We start from the raw sequence: 24,111 nt of genomic DNA, 5'->3' as shown, positions 1-24,111 counted from the left end.
ATTCAAATGAAAGGGCAAGAAACATTGTTATGTTGTAGTCGAAAGAAGAAGATGACAATGAAGAAATTGTGTTTGTAGTTGTGAAGGAGGAACTGTCTGATAAAAAGGCACTAGTATCTCATATGGAGAATAGTGATGAATGGATTATAGACAGTTGTTGCTCACACCACATGACCAGACACAAAATTAAGTTCATAACCCTTAATGAATTTGATGAAGGTGTTGTTAGATTTGGAAACAACTCTCCTTGCATGGTGAAAGGTAAAGGTTCAATCTCTCTAAATGAAAAGAGTAATATTGATGATGTATTTTGGGTTGATGGTCTTAAGCATAATCATTTAAGTGTTGGTCAGCTCAATGATAAAGGCTATTTTCTTGAGTTTAAGAGTGGAGTTTGCAGAATTCTTGGAGGTAATGGTGAACTTATTGCTACTGAGAAGATAACTAGAGGTAACTTATTCCATTTGAATATTAATGTTAATAATTGTCTGGTTGCATGGAATAAAGCAGAATTTACATCACAATCTGCAATAAAGTAGCATTTGCATCACAATCCACAATAAAGCAGCATTTGCATCACAATCTGCAATAAAGTTTCATCTTCTCTGCAATAAGGTATCAGTTGCATGGAATCAGTCAGTTTTAGATGAGACACAATAGCAACAATGGGCTTCAACAAATCAAATCTTTCAACAGACTCAGACAACATCATGGTTCAGTGCTATCTATCCTTTTGTGAAAATAAACATTGCGACCACAATAAAATAAGACTTATACAAGTGACAAGAGACACTAAACTTGAGGACTACAGTGGATGTTGGTGTTGAGTCTTGGTTTTCTTTTGATTTTATCTTTCTGGTGACATGTCTTTTAGCTTTTCCAGGATGTCTCTGACTAGAGATTCTATCTCCAGGATGTCTTTGACTAGAAAGGCGAGGATGGGGTATCGTCACCTATTTTTCTTTGTTGTCTGTGGATTGTCTCTTAGTAATGCTATGACTTGTCCAAGGATATGAGGACATTGTGAGTCTAGTGTGAACTGGGGCATTCTTTGTTTGTGATTGTCTCATCTCCATGCAAACAGGTACAATGACTTTCTAGGTTGAACATATGCCTCGATTGTCATAACCTACTTGTCATAATAAAGCTCAATGATGATAACGCACAAGAAGCTCTTTTTATTTTCATATCTTCTATCTTCCATCCCCCTTTCTTGATTGACCTCCATCATCCTTCTTGAGTCTGCATAGCCTGTTATCACATGACTAGGTATAATGACACACCAAAAACATTTGCATCTCATGTAGTTTGCACCTACATTACCACATATATAAGCATTTCATACATACATATAAATATCACAATTGCATCACATCCTGCACACAACACATATTAGCACATTTCACATTCTTATCATATTCATCTACATTTCATACATTCACAGTTACATATGCATCACATTAAAAACATAAAAGAACAAAAATATTGCATTTCCTCATGTACATATTTGCATCCATATCATAAGCACCACATAGATACACATGCATATAGCTGCTGCAAGGATGAATCTCATATATATATATATATATATATATATATATAAGTGTCATGATACAATGATGTCAAAAATCATATGGCTACAATCACCCGAAGGTGTCATCATACAAAATGGTACAAAAATGATACATAGGGAGCCCTCTAAGGCTATGATGAACTCCCTCCCTCAGAGCCGCCTGGCCTCGATGGAGTCTGAGCCCTGGAAGGACCCACCCCAGGATCATCTCTCATGTCCCCTCTGTCTGGTGGTGGTGGAGGACCCATGAACCCACCGCTCGATGCCTATCTCCTGTCCCTCCCTCCAGTGGTCGTCGTTGTCCGTGATGGTCTACGGAAGCTCCTAGCCCATTGCTCCGGTGGCATGGCCCCATAGTATAGGTCTCTCCAGTATCATATCTCCTCCCTGGCTCACAGAACATAATCATATCCATCTCATGTGTCCTCTGCCACCTGCCTCCCTACCCTCAGTGTTGTCTCAGCCTCTGTATAACACTAGATAGCCTGATCTCTCTCCCTCTTAGTCTCCCTCAGCTATCTCCTGAGCCTATCCCTCTCATCTGCATGTCCTTGGTAGATCTCCCTCAACTCTAATAGCTCATCCTCCTCCTCCCCCCCTATACCTGTGGCTTCTCCTATGGCTGCCCCTGCCCCTGTCCTCATCCCTGTCCCTATCCCTGTACCTGTCTGGGACCTTGTGCTGCTAGCACCTGTAAAGGCAATCCACCTCTGCCTCTCACCATGCAAGCTTGTCTCTCCTCTCCACCCTCTCTCCATGGAGCCACTCTCCTCTCTCCTATCACCCCTCGCCTCCTCCATCGGCCTCTACCTCTGCCATCTCCATCATCATCCTCATCACCCCCGCTATCTCCATCTATTTGCTCCCCTAGGTCTATCAGTCATGGAAATGGATGCTCAGCCCAATAAGCAGTATACTCTGCATCCATCCCTGCATCCTCTATCTCTGGCCACATATCCCAAGGCAAGGGCACCATCTCTACCAGTTGCATCATTACCTGATCATATGACAATAATGGTCCGAAGTGTGCCTGATCCTTCACTGACCAAACATACATCTAAAAACCTCGTGGCATCCGCTGAATCCTGTCGAACTACCTGCCAACCTTGTCAACCAACTACCTCTCCAGCACATAGGGTGTCCACCCAATCAGATACCTACTCCTGAATGTGTATGGCAGCTCCACGATGTCATCCTCCCACTCCTCGCACTCTCGGTATGGTCTTCATACCTCAGTGTCAATCTCATCGATGACTGCAGCTGAGATATAATCATATCATATAAATGCACAAAATTGCACCCATGGCCCCTGCCTCTGAAATGAATTGGTCGAGTAAGCGGCAGATTCTCATAAGCCCATACCTGCAACAATGTCACTCCAAAGCCCAATCCTACTAGTCCATGGTATACAAACTGATGAAGCTCATAGTACAAATGTGCTAGCATGCATGGTCCCTAGACATATCTGGTATGTTGTGTCACCAGTGACTCCAATGTGCTCCCCCAACCCACATCCAATCCTTGTGTCGCCCTATCCAGATAGAGAAACCCACTGATCAATCCTGCCAATACTGATGGTAGTGTCAATCCTGTCTATTTCATGGTATCCCAAGCCACGTGTCCTACCCTCATCTCCAATCCCGGATCCTGAAACACTCATCTTAGGGCATCCCTATCTCTGTCTCGATCATAGGGAATCAACTCCCCATCGATCAATATCTGCAATATCTTGTAAACATCCTCTAAGGTGACTGTCATCTCACCCATCGACAAATGAAAAGTGCAAGTCTCTGAGTGCCACCTCTCAGCCAATGCAGTCAGCAATCCCATGTTCACTCGAAACTCAAGCACATACAGAATGAATCGCAAGCCCATAACCTCAATAGCTTCTTTATCCTCAAATGTCAACTCCGGTCGTAAGCTCTGAGTCGATGGGAATCTCTCTCGTGACTCCAACATAGGTAGGTACTCCTGTAGTTAAACAAATCAACTGTGTCAATCAAAGTGGCATTCACTGTTCATCACAAAATGTTGCTTATTATTCTAAGTGCTTATGATACTCTATCCTATTGACACTCACTGTCCATCACAAAGTGTTGTTGTTTCTTCTAGTGGTACTCCATGTTCATCACAAAGTACTACGTGTTTTTTCACTCCATGTTCATCACAAAGTGTTGCTCATATTTGCACTCACTGTTCATCACAAAGTGCTGCTCTTTTTAGTACTCCCTTTTCATCACAAAGTACTATATCTTGGTACTCCCTATTCATCACAAAGTGCCTCGATCTATCCTATCCTAGGGCCTCTACTTGAGTGTATCCTCTTGAGTAGTTTCTTCATTGGCAACATATGTTCTATCACAGAATTGTCAATCCTAGCCCTATTTACTATCCTAGTCTCCCCTAGAGGACCTGCTTGAGTGTATCCTCTCAGCAACTTATCCAATCAACAACATATGTTCATCACAGAACTGTCAATTTGACCTAGAAGACATAAACGCACCTTCATGACATAAATGCGCTTACATATTGCACAAACGTGTCTACTCTACATAGACACGCCTACTCTGCACAGACGCACCTGCTCTGCATAGACATGCCTATGCTTTGCACAGACGCGCCTGCTCTACACAGAAATGCCCACATAGCACAAACGCGCTCGCATTTGACATAGACATCTTTTCCTTCATAGATGCACCTGGCACAAAAACAGATGCACCCAGCCTACCCAGACACGCCTGGCACTAGCACAGATGTGCCTTAGCATTTTTTGACCTTGTTAGACATATTCTAAAATGCATTAAATGCACTACCTAACATGCATTAATGACAATATTTATTGTGACAAAGTACAAGGAGGTTTTGTGGTACTTACCAGCTCTCCTACATCTGTTGGCCTCTGAAATCGGTGAACGCGATCGAATCTATGTACCAATGCCATCACAACTAACTGTTGACTGCTCTCTGCTATCTCTACACTTTGATCTCTTGGATGTGTGGATGACAATGAGGACGTATTCCCCTCGTGGTCTATCTTATAGACTACCCTAGCCCTCATTTCCTGAGTCAGTCTTCATTATCTCGTGACTCTGTCACTCTATCCGGTCAGTCCATTCTAGCCTTTCTTTCTTATCGAGAGATTGTCTGTGATCTTTCCAAACATTTTCATCCAATCTCTCAAGGGGGCATATCATTCCCATCTTGGGGCAACTTTGTATTAGTTCATATTATCTTCTTTGAAACAACGCGACAAGCTGCATTGTCTCAAAGAGGGGCAAAATGTAGACACCTAAAATTGTCCAATTTAATTAAATAAATATCTTTATTTATTTAATTATTTTAAGCCTAATTCTTCTATTAATTGAATAAATCTTTATTTATTTAATTAATTTATTTATCCTCTTCTAGCCTTATTTCTCATTTAAATAAATACATTTATTTATTTAAATTATCCTTTTCCTAAATTAAATAAATACTCTTATTTATTTAATTGAAAAAGTTAATGAATTAATTAAATAAATCTTTATTTATTTAATTAATTCATTAACTTTTTCTACCCATGACACATGTCATTCATCTCTTAATTCATACACTACCTATCCTCTCATTATTTTATTATTTCTTTTACCTACCCTCTAATCATAGCCGACCATTTATATTTTACACCTCTTAATCTTATCCCTCCATTTCATATAGTGTCTTCTATATAAGGAGATGCTTCCTTCATTATCAAGCCCCTGGACATATGCATTCTAATCAAGCATCCTAGCATTCAATCTTTCATATACGATCCTACTTGCAACCACATTTCCGTTCTTTGTTAAGTTCTTGTGCACACAAAATTTGAGAGCAAATATATCAAGCAAGATCAATGGAGATAGGAAGAATGAAGATTCAAACCCTATTAGACATGTGATGGTATAATCTTTGTGATTTCATTTTATTTGCATTGTCTTAGGTAATCTTCATATGTTATGGTGGATCTTTTTTGTTGTTAGGCTAGGGTTTTGTGGTTGAATTCATTTGGTCTTTCAATATTGTTGTTATCCATTTTCACCGTATACATTTTGGCAGGCCCGGTGGGACGCTTGTCCCTTTTGCATTTAACATCTTTTGTGCAGATTTTGTGTTTTTGAAGTTGCAGATCTGACATTTATGACAACATTTCGACATTTTCACATTTGCGTACCTTCAGATCACGTTTTTTATTTTTTGTCGCGTTTGTGACATCTGGAATCGCGTCTGCATCTTTGACATTATTCTTTTTTTTGCATATTGCAAGAATCGCATCTGTGTTCCCTAATCGCATCTGTGAGTCCTCCAGATGCGTCTATGTTCGAGAACCGCGTCTGTGTTCAAGAACCACATCTGCGTCAGATCTAGCTGTGTTTGTGTTACTGATAATTGTGTTTGTGTTTAGTTTTTGCATGTTGGTTTCTTTGATTTGGTTTTTCATCATTCGGATTTCAGATCTAGTTTATATTGAGCTAACATCTTCAGATCTAGCTAACAAAATTGGTGTAGCTTGTCTTGAAAGCAAAATTGTTTCATTGAAGGCCCCTATTTCACAAAGTCTTTTGGATCTAAAATTTACCTAACTTGTGTGCTTGCAGGAAGGGGTGATCATTTGAAACAATCCAAAATACTAACAAATCTCTGTTGCAGGATCTTGGCAAGGGTTTTTGATCTCTATTGTGTGTCTTGTTTTCATAGACTACCAAACACTTTAATTGGTGCACTAAAATTGAACCAGTGTCTTTTGTGTCTTGGGCAATAGGCTCTTTTTGTTTAATAACTAGAGGGCTTGTCTCCTCGTGTGGTCATTAGGACTACTAGTGAGGAGAGAATGACCCAAGTGGTAGCGAGGAAAATCCACCTCTTCCGAACCACTATATACAACTGTATTCATGGTGAAAGCTATGGATAATGTATGCCGATTAGTTCATATCGACACTATGTCTCCCCACAAAACCATTTGATCAAATTTATTTGATCAGTTGTAGGGCATAACCCCTATCGGCTAGGAGCCTTCTGTATTTACAGAGCTAAAAGTGTCACATGTATGGCCACACGAGCGTATGCCCTTACTAGCACCTTTTTGTTTTAGAAGCCAACATCTTTCTAGTTGTTGGGTCAGGAGGTCGGACCTCTGGAGCGACCCACACACATATGGTTCTTAGTAGAGATACAAAGTTCGCCATGAGAAGTTTTCGTGGGGACTGATGCTTGGCTGCCCCAAGAAGTGAGTGCTAAGGGTGGAGCCTATGGGGTCAAGCATCTAAGTATCCGCTCTGAATAGTGTAGCCTCGGGGGAAACCCCATGTGGGATCAACAACTATTGTCCTAGCCAGCCATAAAAAATGTGCTTGTCTTATTTTAAACAGTCAAACATTCAAGACCAAACATCAAAACATTGTGTCTTTTGTGTCTTCAAGTGTATGCAAAACAATTTTACATCAAACAACACACTTTTCTTTGAGTCATTTTTTAGTCTGAACACTTGCAAACATTGATTCCTCATCAACATTGTGTCCTCTTGTCACGAAAAACAGTCAAACATTCAAATTTGGTCACAACAAGTCACTTCACAAATTGAAAAAAATTGCACTCAGTTTTCAGAAACGTGTCTGTGTCATATAACTGCATCTATTAAGGGCAGAAACGCGTCTGTGTCCTTTTAAGAAACATTACATTCACAAAATCTCATAAATGCATTTGTGAAGGGTAGAAATGCGTTTGTGTCCTTTTAAGCAACATTGCATTTACAAAATCTCATAAACAAGTCTGTGTCATTTAAGCACATCTATGAAGTATACAGGCACGTCTATGTTCAAAATTGAAAACTTTCATAATCCAGCAAACAGTCAGTTTTAGACTTATTGAGCTTCCTAGGTATCTCTCTGGATTTTCATCTAGCATTCAACCGGTATTTGGGTCTCACAAAGTCCATCATTGCTTTACACCTTACATTACATTCACATTTGTCTAAACTTGAGTCAAAAGGTCACTTGCTTGTCCTCATCTTGCTTTGTCAACACACTACATACAACAACATTTTGCTAAGTGGTCCCTCATCAAGGTCTATCACCTTTGGGTCTCATTTGGTCTTACTTAGAGTCAAGGTCAACTTACCTCATCAAGAGAAACTATCTCTTTGGAAGTCACACCTACTCTACTACATACATACTTGGTCTTACACTTTGGACATTGTAAGTACACCTCAGATTCATTTACATTACATCCAACTCTTGGTCTTCCATACTCTTTCCATTTTCATCTAGTCTCACACATCTTGGTCAATACCTAGTTCATGGTTGGAACTCGTTCCCAAATATCTAGGAAAGAAACTAAAGAGGCTCAAGAGTCCACAAACATGAGTTCCTATGAGTATGAAAATGATATCTTTTTCAATTCTAATCATACTACATTACCTGACATGGATGCCTATAGAAACATTCAAAATATTGAGAACATGGACACTATAAACAATAATGATACACACAATGACAATATGGACAACATTTAAGTACATTCAGCAGAAGTGGAAGACTCCATTATGGATCCCCATTTCAATCAATTGGTTGAGGAAATAATGAGGAGAGATAGACAATACTTCTTACAAGTGATGGCACAAAGTGGAGCCAAGATCCCCCATGATTTTGGCATGTCTCAAATAATGGAAAATCGACCTTTGCAGCAACCTCACCTCAACATGGATCAAAGGACGCCTAATAGAGGACCACATATGGTGCCTGAATCACCATCATCTTTATTTCAAAAACTTGAGGTACCATACACACATGGTCAAGCATATGATACTCACCTTTGCAGACCATTATGGAAGTCTTATGCAGAAAAATATACTCAATCACATGCCAACGCTAAAGACCTACCACCAAAGCAATTGGATATCCAAAGGCATGTTCAAAATTTGGACACAAGGAGACCCCATGTCAAATTTGGGGGCAACACAATAGAACAAACTCATGACATTCTTGTGGAGTATGGTATACATGGACAAAATAGATATTCCATTCCTCACCATGCCTCTATACCAAGTGGTCCTTATACGCAGCATCATTATAGACCTCCTCCATATGAACATGTGTATGATCAATATCATCCATATATGTAACATGCTCCTCCTCCACCTACTGCTTCAGGCATCGGGTATGGTCCAAGAAGTCGATCTCCACCTAAGAACAATTTGGAGCAGCAAATTAAGGACTTACAAAAGAAAATAGAGGACATAAATACACCGAAGCCAACTTACACAATGAGAGACATATGTCCCTACCCATTTGACAAAAGCATTCCAATGCCTCCATCTCCTACACACTTCGTGACACCTAAGTTTGATAAGTACAGAGGAAAAGGGGATCCTAAGGCACATATAAGATAGTTTTTCATAGCTTGCATTGAGGTAGCAGCAGAAGAGACATATTTGATGAGATTATTCTGACAGAGCTTAGGTGATCAAGCTATGGAATGGTTCTCCCAACTCCCACCTGGAATTAAATCATGGGGTGACTTAGCAGAGGCATTTATCCAACATTTCTCATACAACATAGAGACAAACATATCAGTCACTACCTTGTGCAACACCAAACAAAAGGATGGAGAATCTTTTATCCAATTGTTCTCATACAACAAAGAGACAGGCATATCAGACACTACCTTGTGCAACACCAAACAAAAGGATGACTCTATACCAAGTGGTCCTTATACGCAGCATCATTATAGACCTCCTCCATATGAACATGTGTATGATCAATATCATCCATATATGCAACATGCTCCTCCTCCACTTGGTACTTCAGGCATGGGGTATGGTCCAAGAAGTCGATCTCCACCTAAGAATAATTTGGGGCAGCAAATTAAGGACTTACAAAAGAATCTATAGTTATAGTATCATCTTTCTTGATAGAAATGAACACAAATTCATCTAGCGAATTTCCATTATCTGACTCATCATTTGTCACACCTTCGTCAATAGCATAATAACACTTCTTATGTTATTTAGGCTTATATGGCTTAAATGGCTTCTTATAATTTCTATCTCTTTTTGGACACCTTGATGCAAAATTTCCTATCGTATTACATGAAAAACATTTAAGAGGTAACTTTCCTTCATACTTACTAGCACCTTTAGGAAATCTTCTGGCAATAAGTGCTTGAAGCTCCTCAAGCTCTTTTTCTTCATCTTCCATCTCTTTCATCTCTTTCTCATATCCAGATACTCTTGTAGAATTTTCTCGTGGATCAGATCTCTACTTCCTGGAAAAAGTAGCTTCGAATGTAGATTCAGTCTTAGAAAGAGAGTCTCCAAACTCACTCAACTCAAAAGGAGCAAGTTTACCAATCAGCATGTCTATTGTCACAATTTTTAGAGTCTGGGTCTCATCAATAGCAGTAGCTTTATGTTTATAAGCAGGAGGCAAGGATCTCAACACTTTAGCAAAAATCCCAAATTCTTCTAATACTCCACCACCACATTTGATTCCACACACAAGCTCATTCACTTTCCGCATAAACAAAGTAATGTTCTCATCTTCACTCATCTTTAGATTCTCATATTTACCCTTCAAGCTCTACAACTTAGCAATCTTCACATGGATCTCACCTTCATGCAACGTCTCCAATTTCATCTAGATCTTGTGAGCAATCTTTAAATCCATCACATTAGTCATCTCAGAATCTGACAAGGAACTCAACAATGCTTCCTTAGCTCTAATATTGAATTTTGCCTCCTTTATCTCATCCAGAGTAGTAGGACCATTCTAAGGAACATTATATACATTCTTAGTAATCTTCCAATACTCTTCTCCAATGCATCTCAAATGACATTGCATCCAACTTTTCCAGAGAGTGTAGTTTGTTCCATCAAATCTCAAACTATCATTTTTGAAAGAAGAGGTTGCCATCCCGGATCTCCTCAAGCAGTGAAGCTTCTTCCAGAGGATCTAGCTTTGATACCAATTACTGGAAACAATGCAAAAAAATGAGAGGGGGGGTGAATCAGTTTTCACAAAAACTCACTACAACTTAAATCCCAAATTAGATCTGATAATTAACAGTTAAAGCATGAAATAACACCATACCAATAACATACATAACACTAATATTTTTGACATGAAAATCTCAGTTAAGGGAAAAACCACGCTGGGAACCTACCCACAGTGAGATAATACCTTGTTAGGAGTAAATGTAAATATTACAATGGGAATGCACATGCATTCAAGCACACTTCCTAGAGTAAACTACTGAAATAAGAAACCCAGAAAGGATACAACCTTTAGGGAAGGCTCACTACCTTACAGGAAGTCTCACTGACCTACAAAAATATTCAGACAACAATCTAGATTACATAAACTAGGAAAATAGCATCTTCATATGCCTAAGTACAATTCTAGTTAATCTCACTGTCATATCTTCTCTACAACACACTTCTTCGCACAACTTCCCTGCCATTGAATGATTGATACAATATTTGCACATAGCACACTATCTTTTGATAATTATTACATTCATTTATACACATCATCAACCTCTATTTCAAGATTAACCAAACCTTTAATACAAATAATAAAATAATAACCTCACATGCTACAACAATACGTGCAAACCAAAACAATATCGACTAAGACATAGTCTGGACCCAAATCAATACCACAAACATGCAACACTTCAAATGATTGTGCCTCAATCATCTTCAACACACTACAACCACCAAGAATGTCACATAACAAGAAAAATATCATCAAACAAAGAAAGTATTCAATAACGCGCACAATAATCAATGAGGATTGCCAATATGCATAGAACATAATCTAGAGATATTGACAAGAAACATGAATTGCACCACAACAATCTCAACAACTCGGATCCCTAGAATCATCATCATATTTCTACCAGATCTTAAGAACATCAACATAATTGTTTGTCAACATGAAATATTCGCTTGTGGATTTCCAAATCATGAACCAATCAAACTAAGAACACACGGCAATATCCAAAATACATCCCACACATCTGCAACTCAAGATATACCAATTCCAGAGAAATACGGAGCACAAAACATAATACCGAATAACACAAACAATTGAATATCATCCTCAATACCGGATCTCATAACATGATCAAAACATCATGTAGATCTTTGCAAATAGTAATGAACCATCTTTAGACAACATACCAAAAACCCTTTAATCTGCATCAGCTCATCTACAATACATAGGCTAAACCAACTCATCCAATCAAATTACAACACTGGAACACATAGAAGAATATGTTGATACCAACGACAACACATCATTCTAGCACTCTTCTCAGCAATATCCAACAATCTCCCCCTTTGGCATTGATGGCAAAATATGAATGTGAAAAACAATCAATACAAAGAAAGAAATCAACTCACAACAATTTCCCTCAAAATTACAAGGATCGGCTCCTTCTTAGACAAACAACTCAAATCTCAAAAATGCTTCAAGGTTTTTTACATGCTTCTCTCCCACTTTGACATAAATGACAAAGGCATAGGAGTCACAATTTTCTCCCTCATTGAATTAGATTTTGTACATCTAAACCAACACTGAACACTAGCACTAACTACTCCCCCTGAGTAGCAGCCTCACTCATCAATCCAGATCAAAAGATATCTCTATGAAGTTCACCGGACTGATGAAAATCCATGCATCTTAGTTCTCATCAGGAGGGGAAATCACCCCTAACTTCTCTCTAAGATACTCAAAAGTATCTTTAGGAAAAATATTTATAAAGATATCTACAATTTGTTCCTTTGTAGATACATACTCTAATCTAACTTCTTTCTCATTCACCTTCTCTCTCAAGAAATGAAACTTGATTGATATATGCTTTGTTTTGGAATGAAATAGAAGATTCTTTGAAATATTGATAGCACTTGAATTGTCACAGTATATAGCAATAGGCTCATTATAAATAACTCCTATATCCTTCAATATCTTCTTCATCCAAATTACCTGAGTGTAATTGTTGGCAACAACAATGTATTAAGTCTCTGTAGTAGATAAGGAAATAGCATTCTATTTCTTACTTGCCCAAGAGACCAACTTATTACCCAAAAAGAATGCACCACCTGTAGTACACTTTCAGTCATCACCATCACCTACCGAATCAACATCTATAAAAGCACTCAAAGTAAAGTCATCATTCTTGGAATACCACAAACCAAAATCAATTATCCTCAAAACCAAATTTCTTCAACAGTTTCTTCACATACTTAGACTGAGATATGAAAATACCTTTATCCAACTGAGTAATTTGCAATTCCAGAAAGAATTTCATTTCACCAATCATAGATATCTCAAATTCATTTTGCATCTCTTCAGCAAATTTCTTACATAGGCAATCATTTCCTCCAAAGATAATGTCATCAACAAAAACTTCAACAATCAAAATGTCATTCTAATCAATCTTGAAATAAAAATTAATGTCAGCAGTACCTTTATTGAATCCAAGCTTCATCAAATACTTATCCAATCTGACATACCTAGCTCTAGGGGATTGCTTTAATCCATACAATGCTTTCTTCAACCGGCTAACCATGTCCTTTTTATCTGTCAGTTGAAAACCATCTAGTTGCTCAATGTAGACTTCTTCCAATTCACCATTAAGAAAGGTTGATTTGACATCCATCTGATAAACCTTGAAATCTTTGTGAGCAACATAGGCAAGAAGTAATCTAACAACTTTAATTCTAGCTATCGAAGCAAAATTCTCCTCATAATCAATTCATTCCATCTGTGAGTAACCTTTACAAACAAGTCTATCCTTATTCCAAACAATTTCACCCTATTCATTCAACTTATTCAGAATACCCATCTAGTTCCAATTACATTTTTATCCTTAGGTCTAGGAACAAGAATCCATGAATCATTTTTCTCAATTTGATTCAATTCTTCTTCCATAGATTTAATCCAATTTTTATCTTTGCATGCCTCATCAATATTCTTAGGTTTAATCTTAGAAATGAAACAAAATTCTTTAGCAAGTCTTCTTCTAGTCATCACATTGTTATTCGTATCTCCAATAATCTGATTTTCTGAATGATTCAATCTTACATACCTAGGATTTTTAGAATTTTCTTGAATTTTGGGTTCTTGAACTCTTTCTTCTGCTTTAGCATTTGTGCCTTCACTCTCAGGCTTTTCCAGAGCAATCTAAACTTGTCTTTGGGTTTACACTTGCTTTCCTTTGTCTGAACTGGTATCTTGATCATCAAAATCACATCCACAAGATTTGATTTGTCTTATTTCACCTTCATCAACCTTTACATTAGCACTTTCAACCATCTTTTTCAATATTTTATTATAACACTAGTAGGCCTTACTTCTAGTAGAGTAGCCAAGAAAGATTCCTTCATCATCTCTAGCATCAAACTTTCCAAGATCTTCATCTCTTTTGATTTATCATTTACTACCAAGATTTTTAAATTATTTAATAGTATGAGGATGACCAAACCATAACTCATAAGGAGTCTTACAGTATCACCTTTGACATTTACTCGGTAAGAATGTATATTGTAGTACTCACAGCTTCTCTCCAAAACACATGTGAAATATTTCCTTCAATCATCATTGTTAAGGTAGCTTCTTGAATTGTTATATTCTTTCTTTCCACAACTTCATTCTTCTACGGTGTCCTAAGAGTAGATAAATGTCTCTTACCTCCTTTCTCTTCACAATATGCATTAAACTCACTGGAAGTGAATTCTCCACCTCTATCGGAATTTAGACACTTCATCTTTAATCTAGTCTCAGCTTCAACTCTATCCTTGAAAATCTTGAACTTCTCCAATGCTCTAGACTTCTCCCTTAAGAAGTTAACCCACATCATCCTTGAATAATCATCAATCAGCAGCATGAAATACCTCTCACCCTACATGCTTCTCACTCTAGAAGGACCACATAGAGCAGTATGCACAAGATCCAATAATCCATTAGAATTATTCTATTTTCTCTTATAAGTAACTCTTGCCTAGTTCCCTAATTGACATTCTTTACATACCAAATTAGAAGGCTTTATTAACTTTGGTAGATCTCTCACTACTTGAGTAGAACTTATCTTAACCATGCAGTCAAAATTAACATGACACATCATTTTATGCCATTACCAACTTTTATCAATCTGAGAAATTAAACAACTTTTACCACCAACATTCAAGTGAAAGATTTACCTTGAGTCTTTGTCCCTAATGCAATCTTAATTCTAGAGCTACTCAAGATTTCATATTTTCCATTCTTGAATTGCAAGTTATATCCCTTATCAACCATCTGACCAACACTCAAAATATTATTTTTTAAACCTTAAACATACAACACATCATTAGTATTGTGCTTACCATCAAGCAAAATAGAGGCTCGACCATGGACTACACAAACTTTGTTATCACCAAATCTTACTGTACCACCATCATACCTTTTCAAATTTACAAATTTACTCTTATCACCTATCATATGATGAGAGCAATAACTATCAATTACCCATTCATCTTTCTCCTCAACTTTAGCAGCCAAAGATTTCTCCTCATTAATCTAGCTTGTAAAATCTATAGTTATAGGATCATCTTCCTTGATAGCAATGAACACAAACTCATCTCCCGAATTTCCTTTATCCGACTCATCATCTGTCACACCTTCATCAACAGCATAATAACACTTCTTCTGATATTTAGGCTTATATGGCTTAAATGGCTTCTTAGGATTTCTATATCTTTCTGGATAGCTTGATGCAAAATATCCTATCTTATTACATGAAAAACATTTAAGAGGTAACTTTCCTTCATACTTACTAACACCTTTAGGTAATCTTCTAGCAATAAGTGCTTGAAGTTCCTCAAGATCTCTTTCTTCATCTTCCATATCTTTCATCTCTTTCTCATATCTTAGAAATTTCTCCCGGATCATATCTTTGCTTCCTAGAAACAGTAGCTTTGAATGCAGATTCAGTCTTAGGAAGAGAGTCTCCAAACTCACTTAGCTCAAAAGCAACAAGCTTACCAATCAGCATTTCTCTTGTCACATTTGTCACAGTCTGGATCTTATTAATAGTAGCAACTTTATGTTTGTAAGCATGAGGTAAGGATCTCAACACTCCAGCAACAATCTCAGATGCTTCTAAAACTCCACTGGCACATATAATTTCACACACAAGCTCATTCACTTTTTGGATAAAAGAAGTAATGTTCTCATCTTCACTCATCTTTAATTTCTCATATTTATCCTTCAAGATCCACAACTTAGCAATATTCACATGGCTATCACCTTCATGTAAGGTCTCCAATTTTATCCAGATCTTGTGAACAATCTCTAAATCCATCACATTAGTCATCTCAAAATTTGACAAGGGACTCAACAATGATTCCTTAGCTCTAATATTGAATTTCTTCCTTTATCTCATCCAGAGTAGTAGGACCATTCTGAGGAACATTATATATATTCTTAGTAAACTTCCAGTATTCTTCTCCAATGCATCTCAAATGACATTGCATCTGACTTTCCAGAGAGTATAGTTTGTTCCATCAAATCTTGGACTATCCTTTTTGAAAGCAAAGGTTACCATCCTGGATCTCCTCAAGCGATCAAGCTTCTTCTAGAGGATCTAGCTTTGATAACAATTTTTGGCAACAATGCAGCAAATTGAGAGAGGGGTCAATCAGTTTGCACAAAAACTCACTGCAACTTAAATCACAAATCAGATTTGATAATGAATAGTTAAAGCATGAAACAACACCATATCAATAACACATATAACACCAAGATTTTTTGTGGAAAACTCGGTTAAGGGAAAAACCACAGTGGGAACCTACCCACAATGAGATAATACCCTATTAGGAGTAAATATAAATATTATAATGGGAATGCACATGCATTTAGGCACACTGCCTAGAGCTCACTACTCAAATAATAAACCCAAAATGGATACAACCTTTAGGGAAGGCTCACTACCTTACAAGAAGTCTCACTGACTTGCAAAAATATTCAAATAACAATCTGGATTACATGAACTGTGAAAATCTGCATATGTCTAAGTATAGTTCTGATTAAGCTCATTGTCAAATCTTCTCTACAACACAATTCTTGGCACAACTTCCCTGCTACTAAATGATTGATACAATATTCACACATAGCACACTATCTTTTGATGATTATTATTTCATTTATAAAAGTCATCAACCTTTATTTCAAGGTCAACCAAACCTTCAATACAAATAACAAAATAATAACCTCACATGCTACAACAATACATGCGGACCAAAACAATGGCATCTAAGACATAGTCTGAACCCAAATCAATACCGCAAACACACAACACTTCAAACAATTATGCATTGTTCATCCGCAACATGCTACAACCACCAAGAATGTCGCATAACATGAAGAACATCACCATATAAAAGAAATATTCAATAACGTGCACAATAATCAATGTGGACCAGCAATACACATAGAACATGATCTATAGTTATTCACAACCACCAAGAATGTCGCATAACATGAAGAACATCGCCGTATAAAAGAAATATTCAATAACGTGCACAATAATCAATGTGGACCAGCAATACACATAGAACATGATCTATAGTTATTCACAATCGCAACAACTCGGATCACTAAAATCATCATCATCTTTCCACCAGACCTAAAAAACATCAACATAACTGTCTATCAATCTGAAATATTCACTTGTGGATTTCCAAATCATGAACCAATCGAATTGAGGACACACATCAACATCCAAAACACATCCCACACATCCACAACTAAATATATAGCAATTTCGGAGCAATACAGAGCACAAACCATAATACCGAATAACATGAATAACTGAATATCATCCTCAATACCAGATCTCATAACTTGATCAAAACATCATGCAGACCTCTACAAATAGTAATGAACCATGTTCAGACAACATACCAAAGACCCTTTAATCCGCATCATCTCATTTGCAATATATAGGCTAAACCAACTCATCCAATCAAACTGCAACACTGGAACACATAGAAGAATATGTTGATATCAATAACAACACATCATTCCAGCAATCTTCTCAGAAACATCCAATATAGCTTTCATAAAGTCTAGTCTATTATAAGTCAAATATAGCAGTCCACCAATCATAGACCTGTACCTAGCCAGATTAGTCTTTGGAGATTCATCATCCTTTGTCATCTTACATCCAGTCACAATAGGAGTTCCAACTGGCTTGGAATCATCTAACCCAAACTTCTTTAGCAATTCCTTCACATACTTTGATTGAGATATAAAACTGCCTTTATCAATTTGTGTAATTTGCAATCCCAAAAATAATTTCATATCACCTATTGTCGTGCCCAAACTTTTGGGCAAAAACACAACCAAATTTATTTTTTTGAACACTTATTTATATGCAGCCTATGCTTAATTAGTTGTGGCAACTTAACAAGTTGTCTCAAACGAAACCTTAATTGATATTAAAATGGGTTTCTAAAGTGAGCGATGAATTAAGATTTAACTAGAAGCCTTAGGTTTCAATAAAACTGCTAGACTATAGAATTAGAATATTACATACGTAACAATTACGATAACCCCTATCATCACGCGAAACAAATTAATTTATAAGGACAATAATAAATTCACTCAAATGTCCCTTCAATTTTAGTTGTGTTTTAATATACGTAATTAGATCAACTTTTACTAAATTGACATTAACACAATTACTTAAATCAATATCAATTATTTATCTAATATCAAGTTCCCTCCATCATTGATATTATATTCTTCATTCAATACTTAATTAAAGCTTGAATCTATTAATTCAATATTATTACAATTTCAATGTATTAATATTCTCGAATTGAATAAATAAATTTAAAGTGTCGAGCACCATTATGATAACTGAATTATCTGATAAAAGTCTCCACTTGGGGATAACAAGTTTGCAAAATTTAACCCATTAATTTATTTTAATTTAGAGCAAATATATTACGCCACTGCAACATCCCCTTAAATTAAATATTTAATAACCTATATTAAATTCTTCCATAAATATTATTAAAATTTCAAAAAGTATTTATATAACTTAAATCATATTGCAATATATTAATCCTCCAAACATTGGGTATTAAATATTTAATACTCAACATTTAAACTACCTTTGTATTTTAAATTTGATATTTAAATTTTACGAAAACCCAACAATAAACTCCTTTAATAAATTTACTCCAAAGAGTACATTATTTCTCTATAAATTAATCACTCCCCAAATTTAATAAATATTGACGTTAGAAATACTTTTTAAACTAAATTTTAATCTCCCTGCTATTTAAACTTTTTACTAGAAACATGTACCCAAATATAAAATAATTCATTACATTTTCCATTAAATTTTCAACTAGCCTACTAAACTAAATAATAAAACTTAAGTTAAACGAATAATTTCATTTCAAATTCTTAGAGGGACATTTTCCCTCCTCTTTTCTCATTATTTTATAATTTATACCTTTTTAAAACCCTAACTAGGGTTTGTTTTATTTTACTTAAAACGTATCCCTTATCTCCTACTTTTCAATAACTAACCCTAACCCGAAATTGGGTTAGGGCTTATTTTCTTTTCTATCATTTGTTTTCCTTGTATGCAAGGTGTGTGTGTGCAGGTGGGATGGCTCGGAGGAGATGCAAGGTTAAGCAGTGACGGTCTATGAGAGGGGGACAAAGTTAACTTCACAGAGGGGCCGAGAAAGGGTGGTCACGGCACCACCGATGGGTCGGCCCACATAGTGGCCTTGGCCGCTGTGGGGACCGGGCCCGCACAGTGGCATGGCCCACTGTGGGGGTTGTGGCCCGCACAGGGGGGAACGACCTCCTGTGTGGGTTGCGGCCCACATAGTGGTCCGCAGACCTCTATGAAGCCGCGTCCCGCAGGTTGGGTAACCCCCATATCCGCCCAACATAAGTTTTTATTTAATAATTTTTTTATTTTATTTTTATTTTATTTCAAACGCTTTTTAATAAATATAGATTAATGTATATATATATATATATATATATATATATATATATATATATATATATATATATATATATATTATATATATATTAGTTTGGACAGCAAGCTGCATAAAAATATAAAATAATCGGAGTACTAAAGTAAAACAAATGCATTTTTACTTCCAACTTAATAATAGTCTCTCTTTATTTTATTTCTTTAAGTATATAACTTTATATGTGTGTGTGTGTGTGTGTTTTCTTAAATCTACATTTACCCTTATCTTAGAGCCAGTTATTTCAATAGAAACAGATTAGATTAAATTTTATTTCCTTTCAAAGCATATAATTTTCTTTTGATTCAAAAGTAACATTACTTAGATTTATTTACTTTCCACTAACATGCTTTTAAATAATGGAAAAACATGACAGAATTATTTTTATTCACAGCTACAATTAACATTTTCTAAAATCCATTTAAACAATAAACAGCAAGATATAATGTATTTCTTTCTCTTTAACAAAGGAATATAGTTAACTTTAGAGTTAGATTTATTTTCTAGATTAATTTTCTGCAATGTTTAAACAGGAAACAAAAATGACAGTTTTAAATAATTTACAGCAACATTAATATAGCCTAAAATTCATTTAAAACTATATCATCAAGTTGAATGCAACATTAATGTTCGTACTAAAATCTGTTTATCTGTATTAGCATCTAGAATAAATAAATCACTAGGACTAAATATTTACTTTTATCTTACTAACATTCCAGCTTTTCTAATTCATAATATCTCCAATTTACTTTCTACATTTTTTTTGTTAAATAAATGACAGCATTAATCTAGTCTAGAAAACACTTAGAAATATTAAAAATGCAAGGCTATTAGTTCCTCTAATATCCTCTTAACCACATTTTGCAATATCAACTTAACAAGGAATACATTTCTTATAAGGAAAATCTGAGTACAATATGTCCACTTTTACAATGGGTGAAATACCCAGCTAGTCTCTCATTCCTAATAATGAGGACTTAAATAAAATAATACATTTCTCTTTCAAAAATAAATACAACATAAGACTCTTCTCTTTCATTTCTGCAACTAAAATAAAATCTGCAAGACCATCTCCAAGCTTTTCCTTCAATCCCTCCCCAAAGCAACCTACAATACAAAATCTTAAGGCTGTGACCATGGAGAACTCACCTCCTAGCCTAGGCTTACTAGAAGCCACCCCTGAGCTTGGAGAACCAAGACCTAGACGGGTTACACTCAATCAAAACAAAAACAAGCAAGGAAAAGCTCATAGCAAACAAATTCCCATCCCAAGGCTGAACTTCATCACATAATGTGATGTTTACATGGGTGGAAGTGGACCAAGTACCTTGAGGAGAACTGCAATATAGTAGATCACCAGCCAACTCATGGCAACCAAGAACACAGTATAAGTCCAGCAAGATAGTAGTTCACAAGCCATCTCATGGCAACCAAGAACACATCACAAGTCCATCTTGACCCAACATCCTTATGACCCCCAAGGCATACATGCCATAATTTCTCCCCTTATGACTCCCAAATGCATAAACAAAACTATGCAGCAAGGGTCACATAAACAAACCCTTGAGATCACTCTCTTGAAGAGAGCCTCTCACTCAAAGCTGGCAAACACCTTCCACCCCCAAGACCATTTTGCCCTCCCAAGGTAAGATGGCCTTGGATACTCCCCAAACATAGAAAATACATAACAAAATGGGAGAAGAATCACATAAAAAATTTCACAAATAAAATACAAGGGAAAGAACATCTACATTCAAAAAATCTTTTAAAAGCAGATTTTCAACATGCGAAGTAAGAAATGACCCAACCTTAAATCTTCCCAAGGGTTCACTAGCGATAGCTTGGAGAAGAGCAGCCCAATTTCTCCATTCTTTTCTGCAACACTTAGACAAAATTCTATTCTAACTGGTTTCAAAACTGCAAGATCTCATCTCCAAAGGTGGAGAGTGGGTGATTAACTCACTAAGTCTCAATCTCTTGCCTAAGAAGGCTTCTCCCACTCTTTCCAACCTCTTGGATAGAGTGAGAGGCCGCCCCATTGGTTGGTCTTCCCTAGGTCTTACACACTCCCTAACCAAGGCACCTCAAGAAGAGGAATGTAATGGGGAAGAGGAATGACACATACCAAGAAGGTTATCTACCCAAGGATGGCACTCCTTAAGATGAAATTCGGCCATCTAGGAAAACCCACTTTTTTGGGAGGTTAAACAAGTCCTAGGGGAAGGACACATGGCCAAATTTGGCCTTCACCCATAGGTATCCCATGAGGCCCAATAAAAATGCTCCAAAACTGACTCTAGGAGTTGGTTTAACCCTTTGAAAGTCCAATTAAAGTTTAGCTACAGGTCAACTCTGAGTTGACCCTCCTAATGGCTCACTATCCTAGATTTCTTGGAACCTTCAAGGAGAATTTGGAAATATAACAATAAAACAAAAATTCATTCCCTCAAAAAGGTGAATGACAATTGCCAACACAACATACAACATATGTGTCAAGTGACACTACAAAACAATTCCACATCACTAATACACACATGGCAATTGTCTCTTGTATGATTTGAACCAATTAATAAATACAATTTACACACATGCAAACATTTACATTTACGAATAAGATACGATACATATGGGGTATTGTCTCTCCAAATAGACAACCCCTAGTTTTACGAACGTACATAGGTCTAGGTTTGATTCTCCATAATGTTTCCACGGTCTCATGGATAACTTTCTTGCGCATCTCAATTACACATTAGTAATTCCCAAATAGCCTCATATAATATTAAACACATAAATAAGAGTACAAATCAATCACTTTGCATACAATGGACATCATATAAATCAATTTACCATAAAACAATGCTATCCATATAAAGCAATTATCATAATCCTCTTAAATTCCAACCATTCATAAGGCATGCATCATAATTTCTAACATCATAATAAAGTCCTACAAATTCAGATATAGTTGGCATACATCATATCAAGATTATCAAATTAGTGGATCCTATAAGATCTAAATCCATAATACATCAAAATGTGCACCGCAAGGTAAAATGCTTCATAACCTGGTTTAATTACTTCTCTCTCTAATCTATCCATCTAACATAGCTCATCCTATTGAATTTTTGCATTTATTAATACGGTCAACCTTGGTCAACTAAGTTATCCAGAGCTTGATCAGGGAGGGGCTCTACACCTATTATTGATATCTCAAACTCTTTGTGCATATCATCAGCAAATTTCTTGTTCAAATCATCATCTCCTCCAAAAAAAATGTCATCAACAAAAAATCCAACAATTAGGATATTATCATGATCAATTTTGAAGTATAAGTTATTGTTAGCAGTACCTTTACTAAATTCAAGCTTTATTAAATACTTATCCAATCTAGCATACCAAGCTTTAGGAGATTGCTTGAGTCCATACAATGCTTTCTTCAATCTGCATACCATGTCTCCTTGATCTGTCAATAAGAATCCATTTTATTGTTCAATATAGACTTCCTCTTCCAACTCACCATTCAAAAAGGTTGACTTCACATCCATCTGATGTACCTTGAAATCGATGTAAGTAGTATATGTAAGAAATAATCTAATAGCTTTAATTCTAGCTACCAGAGGAAAAGTCTCCTCAAAATCAATTCCTTCCATCTGAGAATAACCTTTACAAACAAGTCTTGTTTTATTTCTAACAACTTCACCTCGTTCATTCAATGTATTCCTGAATTCCCATTTAGTACCAATCACATTCTTGTCCTTAAGCCTAGGAACAAGATCCCATGTATCGTTCTTCTCAATCTGCTTCAACTCTTCTTCCATAGCTTTCACCCAATTCTCATCTTTGATGCTTCAGTCACATCTTTAGGTTCAAGCTTAGAAATTAAGAAAATCTCTTGAGTAGTAATTCTTCTCCTAGTCATCACACCTTTATTCTTGTCACCAATAATCTGATTCTCTGAATGATTTAATCTTACATACCTAGGGGTATTCTTATTATTCTGATTTTTCAAGGTCTTGGACTTCCTTTTTACCATCTGCACCTTGATTCTCTGGCTTTTCTGAATCACTCTTGTTTAGTTTCTGAGTTTGCACTTGCTTTGCATTACTTGAACTGACTTCTTGATAATCATAATCCAATTTGCATGCTTTGATTTGTCTCTCATTATACTCGGCAACCTTCATATTTTCACTCTCTACTATCTTTCTCAACCTTTTATTATAACATCAGTAGGCCTTGCTCTTAGTAGATTATCCCAAAAAGATTCCTTCATCACATCTTGCATCAAATTTCCCTATATCCTCATCTCTTTTAATATAGCATTTGCTTCCAAAAGTTTTGAAATATATGACTGTAGAAACATAACAAAACCATAACTCATAAGGGGTCTTTCCAAAATCACCTTTTATATGCACCCATTTGAATTTGTAAACAACAGTGCTAATAGCTTCTCTCCAGTAGATATTCAAAACATTTC

The sequence above is a fragment of the Cryptomeria japonica genome, chromosome 2 (genome assembly GCF_030272615.1).
Source record: "Cryptomeria japonica chromosome 2, Sugi_1.0, whole genome shotgun sequence".
NCBI classification, from domain to species: Eukaryota; Viridiplantae; Streptophyta; class Pinopsida; order Cupressales; family Cupressaceae; genus Cryptomeria; species Cryptomeria japonica.
This window is presented reverse-complemented; position numbering follows the sequence as displayed.